General features: G+C 38.3%; 1 protein-coding gene across 1 annotated transcript in view; it reads left to right on the forward strand.

The window, feature by feature from the left end:
* Positions 1–3,450: 3,450 nt before the first annotated feature.
* Positions 3,451–15,743, forward strand: part of LOC124168081 (UDP-glucosyltransferase 2-like) — a 40,868-nt gene continuing 28,575 nt past the window's right edge. The window contains exon 1 of the mRNA XM_046546191.1: positions 3,451–3,869. The gene's annotated coding sequence lies outside the window, so the exon portion shown is untranslated. The remainder of the gene's footprint in view (positions 3,870–15,743) is intronic.

The following is a 15,743-nucleotide window of genomic DNA, read 5'->3' on the forward strand; positions in this document are numbered from 1 at the left end:
TGCTAGAACGCATGCGAGAATGCGTGGATGCGAGACGGCAAAATAGCCCCTGTTCTAATTTTGTTCACGTATTTGCGCAATTCCACGCCATTTTAGAAATTAATGGAGCTCTAGCCTGCGCAATTCCGTGCCCCGTGTAAAACGGCCTTAAGATTTTAATCAGGAATGTATCGTTTAGCGGTGTGGAAACATGGATATTTATGAAGGAGGACGAGAGAAGACTGGAGTTGTTCGAGATGTGAATGTGGAGAAGAACGGAGAAAGTAAATTAGACGTAGAGGAAGAAGGACGAAGTGTAGGAAATTGTGCGTAAGAAGAGGCAGCTTCTATACGAGATAAGAAGGAGACTGAGGGTATGGACGTAGCGAGTACTTTTCAGACGAGAGAAGATTGGAGGCATTCAAGATGTGGGCATGGAGAAGATTGGAGAGGGTTAAACGGATAGAGTGGAGGAGGAACGACGAAGTGCTGGGCATGGTGGGTGAGGAGAGACAGTTTTTAGACGAGATACGGAGGAGAAAGAAGGTATGGATGAAGCGAGTACTTGGTGGGGATGGGCTGTTGAAAACAATGTTAGAGGGTAGAATGTTAGGTAAACGAGGGAGAGGAAGGATATGAATGGGATTTTTTAGATAGAATGAAAGGGAGTTGGTCTTTCCGTGAATTGAAGAGGGCATGGATGCAGCGAGTACTTTTCAGATGAGAGAAGATTGGAGGAAGTAAATTAAAAGAGTGCATACGGGAAGGGGAGGCTGACAGCATACTTTTTAAATACTCCATAGTAATCTACCTTAATTGGTAAAATACTCTAATAATTTCCCAGTATGATGCTCCAATTCAACTAACTTGCAGCATTAAATTTAATTATTCACATATTATCATGACTTTGGCTGATATGGGTGTGCGATACAATTATGTAATCGGAAGATCTAACGCGAGGGTTTTGAATTCGAGCCACGCATTAACCTCACTAACACTATGAGCACTATTAGTGGAACGTAAAGCTCAAAAGATACTCCAGGAGATTCCGTGGTGAAATGTCCCATTTAGTCGAGGTAACGATTAAAATTTATTGCCACTGGAATTATCTCATTAACTTCTAGTCGCCAATTATTTTCGCTGCGGTGTCAACTACTTCATGCTTGTTCCATTGACATTTCTTGGGCTCTAATTAATAGTTTTTCCTTAAAAACTCAAACCTATAATTATTATTTAAACATTCCATTCATCATTCACCAAATATGTACATTTAAGTCTTCTTGAAGTGCTTTTATTTTGTAAATGGGATAACCTTTGGGAATTTTATGTAATTCCTTCATTCGCGGTCTAGGCTTGACATAGCGTTAACCGTATTGAGGCCAAAAAATGTTGAAACGTAGGCTGTGAATAAAATATATATTGTGAAATAAGCATATTAGTTCTTTTCTTTTCAGGGTGGAAACTTTTCGCTTTTTCACTTCGATAGATTGCGATCGTATTTTATTGTCTCGAATTTCAAAATATTTCCTCAGTGATATCAAAGAGGTAAAGTTTTTACTGTTGAGTTAGAGACAAATGTTGACGAAGGTCTACTCTGTTTACTTTAATGAGAAGAAAATAATTTTGAAAGTTTTAAGTGGGGGCAACGGCACTACAAAAAAAATCGACTGGTTGAACGTGAGCGATGCATACCCTATTAATGCCAGGTCATGTAAATTATGTAAACATTGGTCTCATTGATACCTTATATTTATGGGTAACGCAATGAATCATTTTCTCACGTGGAAACTGATAATAAATTTCCAGTATCCAAATTATTTCATGGCTTGTTTTTGAGAAGTCCGCGTGTTTGGTCAACTATAATAACGGAAGTATACTTTCTTTCTTACTATCGTAATTCTATCTCAAATAAAAATGTAAATAATAATTTTGGTAATAAAGACAAAATTTAATAATAGTGATATCTTCAGATTCAGTACATTCTCATTACATTAAACTGCCGACATGATGCTCATCCAATTGGACTAACCTCAGTTTTTTTTGCGAACTATTGTCTAACAGTGGGCAAAAACTTGAACAGTAATTTAGCTATTTTGGCAACACATAACAATGGTAAAACTTAGTAATGGCCATATATTCAGATTCAGACTTTGCTCATGAGAACATAATGCCAATATTATCGAGCCTAACTGTTTTTACAACGTTTTTCTTAACTTACTTTTGTGTCTGTCTGTTTTTTTGTTACGGTGAAACTTTGTAACTCAATTTTAACACACTTAACGACTAGCTAGAGCATTGAAACTTTATATCTAGTTCAGATATTGATGACATTGCATATTTATAAGTTTTTTTGTCATGATTCTGGCTAGGTTTAGAATATTTAAAACATTAATTTTGTATGGAAAATTAATTCCACATCTTGCCACCGGTGACGCTGCAATCACATTTAAGCGAATTTGTTGTGTGACATGTTGTGCAACATATAAGCCCATTTTTCAGAAAAAGTTTACTTAAAAAATTAAAATATAATAAAACTTAAATTTAACATTTAAAAATAAAAAGAAGAAAATAATATTATAAATTAAAAATGTAAAACCAACGTTTTTCTCGCCAACTTAAAAGAAGAAAATAAATTCCTCTGTCCAAATCTGAGTCTCGATATGAATTTCTACTCAAATGGTGATATACTTTATGACAATCATTACGACAAAAACAAACAACGTTGGGCTCAGATATTAAATCTTAAAAACATTGCGTGTCACATAATAACACATTCATGCATAATTGCTGAGTACCTAAACATTAACTGATGACTTCTTGAATATTAACATTAGTCAATCAAATCATTAGGTGCTAATTTCTAATACGTTCAGATGTTAAGTACTGAGCATTACCTTCTCATTCAATATAAACTGAATTTTAAATAACCTTAATAATAGTGAATATTATCAATTAGTAGCAGATTCTATCAATTTCCATGGCGACGAAAAACCCTACTGTAAATCATAATAATCCAAATTCATATTTATTGTGAACACTAAATGCAACCTTGTATGCTCCCAACGTTCTTCGTTTTGGTCGTAATGATTGTCAGAAAGTGTGTCACTATTTGAGTAACAATTCATATCGAGACTCGGATATGGACAGAGAAATTTATTTTCTCCTTTTTTGTTGGCGAGAAAAACGTTGTTATTTAATTTTTTAAATTTATAATATTATTTTCAAGTTAAGCCTGTCAAATCTCGTTTAAGGTCCTATTACTACCCGCCGGAAACCTATTGAGGCTGCTTGCGGGGTTGCATGTAGATGACTCACCATTGAAGCTACCGATCAGCTGATCGCAGCGCTGGAGAGGAGGGTGATGGAGGGGGAGAGGAGCAAAGGTAGGGGAGGGAGCTGGTTGGGGGTAGTGCTTCGCCAGACAGCCCCTCCGTGGAGGGTGCCCGCCCCCGAAGAGCTGTTATGCAATTGTCACGGTCCTCGAATGAAGCCAGTGCACAGAGCACACTGCTCCTCTTGGCATCAAGATAGCCGCGAACCTCCCGACAGAGCGCTGAAAAGTCTCATTGCGCCAAGCCGGCTGGCAACACGGCAGTTGCCGCTGTCGTATTGTTACCAATCGGGAAATTCATAAGTTCGACAAAATCTGACGGCATTGTTGCTGTGCGCGAGCCTATTTTTCTCCATTGTTTTGTTTGAACTGTTGCCGATCGACATTTGTGGACAGCGTGTAAAGGATTGTGTGGTTTTGCCGATGTTCCCGTTTTTGTAGGACCAGTGTGTGCACCTATTTAGAGAAGTTTGCTCAACCGAGTTCCTGTTGGAGGTCCACTTTTCTTCGGAGAATCTCTTCTGTTTAATTTGTTGAAGAAAGTGGCGTAAAAAGAGAAGTAAGTGAAGCCGAATGTGACAACACGTTTCGTACTTGAGCTCTGTTTGTATCTACACGCTTCCGTGACTTTTACGATCTTAGATTGATTTTTGTATGCTATGCATTTTATAAGGTATTCTCTACCAATCCACCGTGTGCGTCGGACAATTTCTCTATTTCTTAATTTCTATGGTTCTAATTTATATCACCTCGTCTCAGTGGCGTACCCAGGGGGTGACGAGGGGGCCGGAAATATAAAATATAAAAACACAATTATTTCCCCTCATTAAAGAAAACAAAATATTGAAAAATCATGAATTAACAAAATATTTCTTCAACAAATGAAATTTTTGCATTATGAAAAGTGTTAAAATTAGTTATTTAAACATTAGTTAATTAAAAACCATTACTTAGTAGCCTGTTTTTCAAAAATTTGCCCCCCCCCCCCCCTAGTTTTGGACACCCCCCCGAACGAAAAGCCTGGCTACGCCACTGCCTCGTATCTTAGGTATTACATGCTTATACTTCCTTTAACATGTCAGCTGTATTTATTATCGCCGCTTATGCCTGCTAATCATAATTTTTTAGAGTTGTGCCTACTCAAAATTTGATCGAAAAAAGTTAGATTTGGTCATTTTTATGATTTCCTATATATTTGTAAAGTATTTTTTCCGCGACTTACCTACTATCCATTAGAATGTGATGGTGACATAGCTAGGAAATGGCTATGGGTTAAGTATGTAGGATGAGCTTATCGAAGGATTTTGGGAAAACTAAAGCTTATACTGCGGAAAACTTTTTCGCCAATTTATGTTTATCTCTGGAGTCTATTTAAACCATGTGTTTAAATGGCATTTCAAGAAATCGTTTATATCCATAGAGGAATATTATCGGTAACTGTACTTATATTTTCTAATATCTTGGAGGCAAGTTTCGCTATTGCCTCTCCTCATTAATAGACATCCTCTTACACACCACTGTTATTAGCTATAAATATCTATAAAACATTTTCATGGAATAAAAAAGTGGAATTTAAGTTTTTAACGCACGGAAAAGGCGTATTTCATCTTAGGGTGGCTATGAACTCTATCATTCCTGTGCGTTTTATTTTAGACCCCATTTTTCAACTGTTAATTAATCTACTTGTTGAATTCATTGCCTATGGTAAATAAAACAATCTAGCGAAAAGTTCCAAATTTATAATCGCCACCATTCCGTTCAAAGTTCAAATGCATTATACCATGACACTTGAACTTTGACGATGGCATGATGTCCTGATACCATAGCCGGGGGTGTCGCAATTAGGATTGTGAAACTTGTACCAGCGGTTATTTTATATAGTATGGATGTCATCCATTTTTACTTAGTACCGATAATTTTTCAGTAACGTCACTTCCTTGTATCATGCTAAAGACTCAAATAATTTATTTTGAGTATTTTAACTGATCTTATTTACTGCTATTGCATGCTTTTCGTGCGATTAACTTTTTTTCATTTGTCATTTGCAGCGGTGTAGCGTCTGCCAGTTCTTTCTTGTATCAATCTTCATCAGTTTTGAGGATTGAATAAAAAATAGTGGTTATTACTCGAAATTGCGATCAAGATTGGATGCTGTGAAATGCATCGTGAGGGATTTAATGGAGGAATATACGAAAATTTGGAGAAATATAGGGAAAACTATTTATTTTACTTCGCTTAAATATCATGGAATTTAAGTCTTATCCCAATACCAGCGGCTATTACTTAGAAGGGAAGACAAAGTACCCTTTTTTCATGATGCATGATGGTGGAGTGAAGCGTGTTTTTTTTAACTCTATAAATTATCTTAAGATGCCGCGGAAGCATACTTTTTATCCTTTCAGGTTGTTATAAATGACAGGTTGTTTGCTTCTTCTACATTTTGTATTCAGTAGCGAAAATTCAAATGCCTCAGGAAAAATCACTGTTAGGCGCCGGTTCTGACACTGATTACTTCTGATAGCTGTCGTTCCGCGAGACTTGGTGCATTTTTATCCCTCCAGAACAAAGATAAATCAACTGCCTTTACTGCATATAGCGTTTCCCCCCTCCAATTTAACTAGACCGCCTTCGAATAGTTTTTATAGTAGACAGCAAGTATCGAGTAACGAGCGACGTATGCGAAACGCAAGGGTTGGTTTTATTTATTGGTTCACATCCATCACGTATTTTTCACATTCTTGAAGCCGACTATGACAGTGAGGGAGGTAGCCGTCTTTTCAATGCTGCATAGAAAAGTGCAATTCCGATTACAGTACGCATTCGGGCATGGGAACTGTAGGAGAAATTTTTGATACTGAGCAATTTCCGTAAAAGCTTTCATTTTTTGGTTTTTTTTAGTTTTATCACCTGTGTTTCATCTGTTAGTTTTAATTCTTGTCTTCACAATGCAGCAGAGAAAATTACATTAAGCACTATACTCATTCGGGAATGGAAACATCGAGAGGAACTTTTTACACTGAACAGTTATCATAAAATATTTCATTTGTTGGTTTTATTAGTTATGTTAGATATTTTTAGCTGTTGGTTGTAATTTTTGTCAGCTCGACGCTATTGCTATTGAAATATTTTTTTAAACTCCCTACTAAGCATTCAATCATTTATACTCTGGCAATTTTTTGAAAAACCTCTTTATTTTTGCTGCATCGCCATTTTTCCTCTTTTGCCACCTCGAACAGAGTGAGTAAGAATACCTATCCTGCCACAGTCAACTGCTGGTATAAATGCTGGCCGTAAGCACACGACCGAATAAAGTGATACATTGTAATAATTTTAGGCGAAAACAGCATGCTCTATAATGTTTGGGTCGGAATTTATACGAAATTATTTAGACCACTGCAGCTGTGCCCATATGGGCACGCTAGCCGTTCAAGGGCTAATTTAAATTACAGTAATGGGAAGTGATAATTGCCGAATGCACTAGGCGTGCCTATGGGTCAGCGTGAGTGTAGCACGTTGATGTGAATGAAGAATGATAGGTCAGGGAGAAGGGAATGTAAAAATCAGCATAACTTTGCTCGATTTTTTATATAATTTACGGTTCTAATAGCAGGATAAAAGTTCTCAGTGGGCATGTGTTGTTACATTATTAGTTTAAAAATGCACGCTCAGAACATTAATTTAATTTTAGCATGAAATTATTCTGTATTATCTTGACGAGTGTATGTAATACAAGTATACTTCCTAAAGCCAATTAAAATTGGGAAATATTATCTCCATCTCTTTCTCACGTCCTCATCCACGTCCATCAACGGATTAAGACGCAGGTCCCGATGGTGGTTGCCTAGCCAACCGAAAAATCACTTGCGGAGACATTGATTTCTATTTTAATGGATTATTTGGTGATACACTTCTAAATGTAATTTCAGCCAATTAGCAGCTCCGTCAAATATTATTTCAATGAGTAATTTAGGATTGAATTCTTGAGCAAAAATGTCCTCTTCATGTAGGCTTTGTAATTGCCCGCCAAAAAGTATGATATCGCAAATGGAATATTTTCGTCTATTTTTTGTTTTAAAATGATGGTACTGGTTTTAAAAACTTTATTTGTTTTCATAAATTTATTTTATAACTTTATATCTGAATTGTTTTTTTCCAGCCTTTATATCAACTCACCAACCTGTCTGTTTGTTTGTCTGTTTGTCTGGTACAAATCTTGTAACTCAAATTTGACTCACTTCCTGTGAAGCAAAAACGCTGAAATTTTGCACACTTCTTCATTTCCGATGACAATACATGAAAATATAACTTTTTCTCTCCAACCCCCCTTTAACCACCCCCCAGTCAACCTATAGCCCCCCAAAACATGTTTTTGATCTAAGAAGTTCCAAATGGTCGATTTTCGTGTTTTGCGACCACAGTAAAAGTTATCCACTTTAGGCATATCCACATAGTAGGCATTTAAAAGCATAGGGGTGGCATTTTGAAACATAGGGGGCTTACCATTCACTGAAAATTTAATAAATATAGTGACTTTTTTAATACGTCACTTTTGGTTTTTCGGGGTCACTGAGTTTTTTTGCTTTGTGTCATATATAAACGTTGCTCATCCCCTGTAATCTAAATATAAAGGCTGGTTTTTAAAAAAAAATTTTTTTATAAGAGCTTATTATATCATCGAGAAACAAGGAATTTTAGTATTGAAAGTAAGGTGATAATCGGGTTAAAGAATTTCATGAGCGACGGCGTTTTATGCGATGGTATTAAGGGGCCCTTAATGGTAATGGCGATGAGAGGGAGCATTTACTTGGCGAGAATGAATGTTTTACCACTCGTCTTCGACATAAAAGTCTGAATACTGTAAATCTCCATTAGATATGTTGCTTTCATGCTTAGGAGAAATACTATCATGTAATAAATGGACTGAGACTATGAGGGTTCTAGGTGAACCCTCTTAGGGATACAACACACCGGGGCCGGGACCCAAGCCCGTGGCTTATACGCCCTATCACCCGGGGAGGGGCTGGAGAGGTAGGAAAAAGGATAGAGGCGCCGCCGCGATGGGAGCCCGCCGACGCCTCTGGGAGGGGATAGGAGCGGAAGGGAGGGGACGGGGAAAAACACCTCAACGCTATAGAAGAGAAAAGGGCCCACTAAATAGCGAAACCAAGCATACGCAATTACTTTTCTACCAATCCAAGTGGATTTTCCTATGAGGAAGAAAAATCCATCGATCGAATCGGTAGATGTAATAAATGGACTGTAATAATAGAATTCAGTGCTTTCCCGACGTACATATTTTGAAGGTATTGTTCTTCAAAGTTCTTCAACTTCAGCTTGTTGGAGGCCGACGTTTCGACAGCCACCTATGCCGTCAAGTTTAGGGGCGATGAACGGCCCAGCACTGCCTGTCCTCAGCGAGTGTGGACATGTGACCATGTGACCGGATAATGTTCTGAAAGCATGTGAAGCATTAATAGCTTTTTATCACTCACTCTCTATTATTTGCATTGAGAAGGATGTGAAAGAGATGAAACTGGTAGGTGTGAAAAGATTAGTCGATAAGAAAATTCAGTGGGGAGCTGCGTGAAACCAATCTTAGGGTTGTCGATCAGAGATGATGTAATATCTATCCGTAACATGCTCAATGCTGAAAATATGTATTAAAGAAATCCAATAAACGAGGCAAAATTTTTATGGTGATAGGAGTAGTAAATAAATCATGTAAGTAAAATTAAAAAAAAGAAATAAGTGAGATCAGTAAAAAAATTGTTACTTGGAAATTACAACTCTCCACTCTTCCTGATATTTAGGAGGATATAAGACATATTTAGGAGGTCGGCACAAACACCAGATCTTGCATTGAATGCTGAGGCAAATTGTTGGCCAAGAATCATCTGGAAATTCAAGACACCATTGGATGTGTTAAGGTTTCGAGATCTTTCTTTCTGGAAGTCAGCCCTTGCCGAGACCATACCGTAGCGTATCAGTTTCCGTACGTATTCTCCCACCACAGTGAGATCGGTGCCCTACTCCGGTGGCATGCCGTTGCCTCGGTTACCTCCTCAAAGCGGCTCCTCTTTTGTCGTTGGCTACATGCATCAATCTGTCTCCATTCCTGCCCTTCTTTCCTTAATCTGGATGCGTCGCCTCTTTTTTACCGGACACAGAATGTCTATCAAGCTCGAGCTTCAAGTTCGTTCCTCGCATTTATTTTAGTCAACGCTTATTAAGCCTGAGTCACAAGATCGTTTTTTTTGCGTCCCATCCGAGCGATAGCTACAATGATGACGGAGAAACGACTGTTTCACGCAATTATTTTCCGCGATGGGTAGAGGGATGGAAATTCTATGTCATCGGTGAAAACATCGCTGGCACACGTAGGCCTGCTCTATTTTTTTAGAATAGAGAAAATTAGTATTTTTCTAGTCTTGAAAATGATCCAAATGTGGTTTATATTCACGTGCTAAAATTTCGTTTCTTTAAAATGACAGGAACCCGTGCCCCCAAGGGCCCTAAGTACTGAGGACCTTCAATTGAGTTTTGCTTGGGGCTGAAAAGGCACAATTCTAATGAAAAACGTGATGGTAAATGTCTTTTGGACCGAATTTCCGTTTGTTTTGACTTCTCTCTAAGCGTTTACTAAATATCGTCCGTCATAATCGATCCACCCTCTAGGGCGCTACCCCGCACCTCGGCGCGCCGCGGCGCCGCTGAGGTAGGGCCCGCACCACTTGCTAGAGACTTCCCCTCCACTCCCTCCCCGCCCTCAGCAAAGCCTTTGCTAGGTACCAAACTTCTGATTCAAATTTTTATACCAGGTACAGTCTTTCAGCAAATCAGAACGCACTGCCGCAAACATCGATTGACATGCTACGCTTAGAATTTAATTGAATGGCAGTTTTAAATACGGAAAGTGAAGAAATACGATGGAAATAGGGACAGAGGGATTGACTGTTTGATTAAAAAAATGGTGAGTCGAGCAATCGCTCTTTTGGTCCCTGAAAACCTATCGCTGTAGCGATAACTCTGAGGAACGGAAAAAAATGCTCTTATTTTTCATGTTCTAATTAACCAATTTCTCTGGATATTCTTGATTTTTCGTAAATATTGAAATCATTTATTGCTCCCAAGGAATGAATTTATGAATTGTTGATTGTATCATAAAATATAATGGGAATACATTTTTCAAAAAATTACATTCCAATTCCAAAATCTTCGGAAGATATAGAAAAAGTGAAGTTTTGTCATGGGGCAACATAAGGTAAACGGGTCGCCCCAATAGGCTAGGTATTGTAGATACGCCATTGTTCTCATCTCCTATGCCACACAGATTTAGTTCTGCTTACAACAAATAAACTTGCGTTAGTGGATATATTATGATCCAGATCAATTAATAACACATCCCTTCTTCGCCGTGCAATCGGCGTATCAATTGAGAAATCAATTTTTTAAGACTTGCGATATTTTTTAATGTCTCTCAAAAGGTGAAACCACCATTCTTACTACTGGTTAATTTAGAGATTCATTTGAATTTTTCTCCAGTTAACAATTAGTCAAGTGATGCCAAATTAAGCTGTTGTGAACTTACAGACGCTAATGTGGGTGAGCATGCACCAATAGTGAAAATATGCCGACTTAGTATGACGTAGGGATGCGTGAAAATCGCAAATGCGATATAGATGCGATGTGCTTGAGTTAATTCGACATAGATGCGATGAATGGACTTTTATGATATTTTTACGCAAATTTACCTTAAAGCATGTGAGCGACTGGCCAGCTCCTAGTTGGCTGGGACTCTACGTGGCCGCGAACTACAAGTGGGCGCGGGCATGCTACACCTCCTCCACTATATGTCTTATTCCTTAATTTATTATTGTTCTACAACATAATTATTTAAAAAGAAGAACACAATGGTAATTTCCACACTTTTAATGTCACAACTCAGCAACCGACCATGGTTTCAACACGTAAGTGTCATTTTCATGGCTTGAAAATGACACTTACGTGTTGAAACCATGGTCGGTTGCTGAGTTGTGACATTAAAAGTGTGGAAATTACCACTGTGTTCTTCTTTTTATCATGGTTATAAAGAACTTCCACAAAATAGAGCCGGATACGATTTTATAATTATTTAAAATATTCTGTATTTTGTCATATAAATGGGTTTCACTACCTTTTATCCTCATCTACCTCATTATGAAAATAAAAAAATAGACGCCACAAAATGCGATAAAATGAAAACTGTTATTGAAAGTGCGATAGAATAAAAATGAAAGTGCGATTTTCACGTATCACTAGTCATCATGATTACAGGCTTTGTTTATTTTTAGAAATTTATCATGATTAGACTTGTAATGTAATTCAGCCTGCTCATTTAATATAATTTTTTTCATTGGATACCTTTTGATCAAAGAAATTTTTATTTATTAATGTTTCAATTATGCAATATATTATAACACACTTAAAAGAGGATGACGTTTTCCGGTAGTTTGGAGTATTTAAGTAATGTTTAGAGCATGATCTGGCGGTAGTGATTATTATTATTATTGCGTGAAAACACTACAGATTGTCCCATAGAAATGTCTAACTCACAATGAATTTCCTTTTATACACAACTGCATGGATTATAATCTAATTTTCAGTATAGCAGTACAGATTGTTCTCTGAATACGCCTATTATTCCTTGACTTATCGATGCATCAATTTTCTCCCAGATTATATACCTGTGTATTGCGTATGTGTTTGTATTCATTGTGATGGAGATAGCCCCGCCCACCGTGATCTCCAGACTTTGTAGTTCATGGACGTTGAGCTTTTGGTGTTCGTTTACTGTCGAGGCCGACTGTCTGTGGTCAACTCGGAGGTAAGGGTATTAGTGCGCCACGCCTTGAGTTTCAAGGTCTTAGTTTCATGCCACATATGAGTATCTCTGCTACTCTTGTGTTAATTACAGAGCAAGCCGAACGAAATCATTTGATAAAATTTGAAGAAAAACAGCAGATTGACCCCAGGATTTTCATTTAAATCACGGGCGTACCCAAGGGGGGGCAGGAGGGGGCAGCTGCCCCTCGTTGTAGCAAAAATCGCAAATGTCTTTGAGGAAAATAATACCTTTTCAAGAACATAATTGGAAAAACTAATAAAGAGCTGTTACAGTTTCCTCAAAATGTTGATTTTATTCACCCCTTCCATGCTTGAATCTTAGCTACAACTTTAACAACCATGGCTTGTAACCCCCCCTCCCCCAGTTTTGATCCTGGGTGCGCCATTGATTTAAATAACTGCTTGGGAGAGCAACTCGCTGCAAAAAAACTAAAAACTTTGTTCAGAAATACGGAGCACATATCATTTCAGTGAAAATTTCGAGATATAATATTCTCAAACACCACGCGATCTCGTTTAAAACAAGCGCCTTTTTTGGGAAATGAATTTAGGAAAGTAATTTATTTATTTATAAAAGTGTCCCAGCGATTAAGGTAGGCTTCCATGTAGTACTTAAAGAAGTACTCTGGCAGTCTATCCTCCCTTTGTGGAGTCCCCTCTTAAATTCACATAAGACCTACTCCCTTCCATTCTACCTAAAGACCCTATTCTCTTCCTTCCTTTTCCTCGTTTACCCAACATTCTACCCTCTAACACAGTTTTCAACATCCCCTTCCCGCTCAACACTCGCTTCACCCATACCTTCTTTCTCCTTCTTATCCCATCTAGAAGCTGCCTCTCCTCACCCACCATGTCCAGCACTTCGTCGTTCCTCCTCCTTTCCATCCGATTTATTGTCTCCATTCTTCTTCGTATCCACATCTCGAACACCTCCAGTCTTCTCTCATCCTCCTTTTTAATGGTCCATGTTTCCGCGCCGCAAACCGCGACACTCCAGATCAAACTCTTCTCGAGCCTTTTCTTGTTATTCTTACATAACCATCCCCTCATAATATTCTTCCTGTTCACGAATGCCTCCTTTGATGACGCAATTCTTTTCCCGATGTCCTTAATTTAAAAGATTTGACACTAGATGACGCCTAAAATTAAATAGAAAATGACAGCATTTACACTATCGTGATGGAACATTAGACGTGTTTCTAAGGAAATACCGAACTTGCTTTAACTATTGGTGACCACCCACCTTAGCAACTACCTTGCGCACCATGCACACGAAATAAAGGGCGACCACTGCAACTGTGGCGGCTTGCCTCGACGGGCACGGAAAGATTAAGGAAACGAAATAATTGCTCGGCCGAGGCGTGTTCACCGTATCGCGTTTGTGTCTCCATACTATGGATACCACTGGCGTAACTATAGGGGGGGAAGATCCCCCCCCCAAAGCCTCAGAGAAATAAAAAAATATTTTAAAGTCTTGTCTAGTTTTGACATATAATAACTGCATCTGCTCAAAGTTAAATTTTAAGTGCCAAAATGATGTAAAATGTATTTCCAGGCATGCAATTTTTCAAATGGGGGGATCGCCCCCCAGGCCCCCCCATCCCCCCAAAGCATATTCCTATTTACGCCACCGATGGATACCGTTAAAAGGGAAATACTCACTTGACCCCTTGGAAAACGCCCTCCCCGATTTTGACGCTAGTAAAAGAAAAGCGGATATTCGTGATGCATAAGAAAATACGGGACTTGTAGTTGTACCTCAAAAAAAGAGAGTCACAAAAAGTAGTATTCCATAATAGCATTAATAATTAATTAATAATTCATAATAGTATTATAGTGAATCATTACCTGGAAATTTTTATTTTAAATCTGCTTTTTTATATACTCCTATTTTTATCGCTGTCTCATTTTTCGACGCATAGTATTCCTCAAATTGTTTCGGATATCACTTTTACCCCTGGTGACGATGAAGAATTTATAAAATTAATTACAGATCCAGTAAATTATCTAAACCGAGGTCTTATTAATTGCTTTCTAGGTATCGTTATGAGTCAACTACTCACGTGAAAACTGATAATGAATTTCCGGTAACCATTATATTTTATGGCTTGTATTACAGAAGTGCGTGTGTTTAGTGAACAATAATAGCGGAAGGATAAGTTTATTCTCATTATCATTACTCTATCTCAAATAACAATTTTAGTTTAAATAATGATGGTAAAATTCACTAATGGTTATCTATTAAAATTCAGGTTCTGTCCATATTATCACTCTGCCATATAATGCTTATGCAAATGGACTAACCTCAGTTTGTTTTTGCGAACTTTTGTCTAACAGTGGGGAAACACGTGAGCAGGTATAGTAATTGAACTATTTGGACATATAAAGCATTCCTCAAATATTTTTGGATATCACTGTCACCTCTGGCAACGATGAGGAAGTCACTTTGTATGTTGGCTTTTGAAAAATTTTACCCGACGCCAAACCTTAGACAATTTTTCAAAGGAAGAACTAAATTCTTGGCTAAATACACCAACGGATGAAGTTCGCCTTGAAAAAATATTTTACTTAGCCGGGATTCGAACCCGGATCTCCGGATTGCCGGACAGGTGTGTTAACCAGCTCCACTTCAAACTTCGGGATGGGTTTTACCGTACAAGGTGTTGACGTCACAAGTCCACAATGTGACACATGTGGCGAGGGTCGTGCTTACTAAGCCACTGTCGGGGTGAAAAACTTTATTTTGTCGCTGCTCTGCGACGACGAATTTCAAAGCACTGCAGGAACATGTGACTTTGCGTGCAGTCACGCGCACGGGTGCATAGTTAAATTGGCGTTGAGCCTGTAGAAATCGGTTAGGTTGCAATATTAACCCTTTCTGTTCCATCTACGTTTGTCTTCCTGGCTCATTCATGAGTTTCTTCTCACGTCAGCACATCTCTTAGAGATTACTCAGTATTCTTCGTCCGTAAGGGCCTTCCTATCTCCCACTTCGAAGACTATCTCGGTGCATTTCTTCTCTCGGCCCATTCACTCGTGCCATGAATCCGTTTACCTATTTGACTATCGTCCATCCTCTAGGCTTTGCCAAGCCCACTAAGCACGTTCCCATTCATGAGTTCATGCGCGACCAAATCACATTCTTTCTCACAAACTCATTTCTTATTGCATCCCTCTTGCTTGAAGAGCTGTCGCGTCGCATCCCTGATAGCGAAGAATGGTTCCAGTTTATGGTATTCAAACTTGCTTGCCTAAGGAAAATTTCCAGAAGACCTCTTATAACCAGGTATGGCAAGTGAAACTAAATGAATATTTTTCGTTTCGAACCGGAAGGAAACGAGAATACGAGGCCCAGGTTTAGTTTCGTTCCTGCACGAAATTAAAATCACCAAGGAGTTTAGTTTCGACCCGGGACGAAAGTTTACTCCCAGGAATGAAACTAAATTAATCAAAACTCCGCTGCTGCTAGATAAGTTTTGATCCCAGAACTTAAGTGGAGGGGGATAAGAGAGAATAGCTTCGACCCATTACGATAGATATACAAGTAGAG

This window comes from Ischnura elegans, chromosome 11 (assembly GCF_921293095.1).
Source record: "Ischnura elegans chromosome 11, ioIscEleg1.1, whole genome shotgun sequence".
NCBI classification, from domain to species: Eukaryota; Metazoa; Arthropoda; class Insecta; order Odonata; family Coenagrionidae; genus Ischnura; species Ischnura elegans.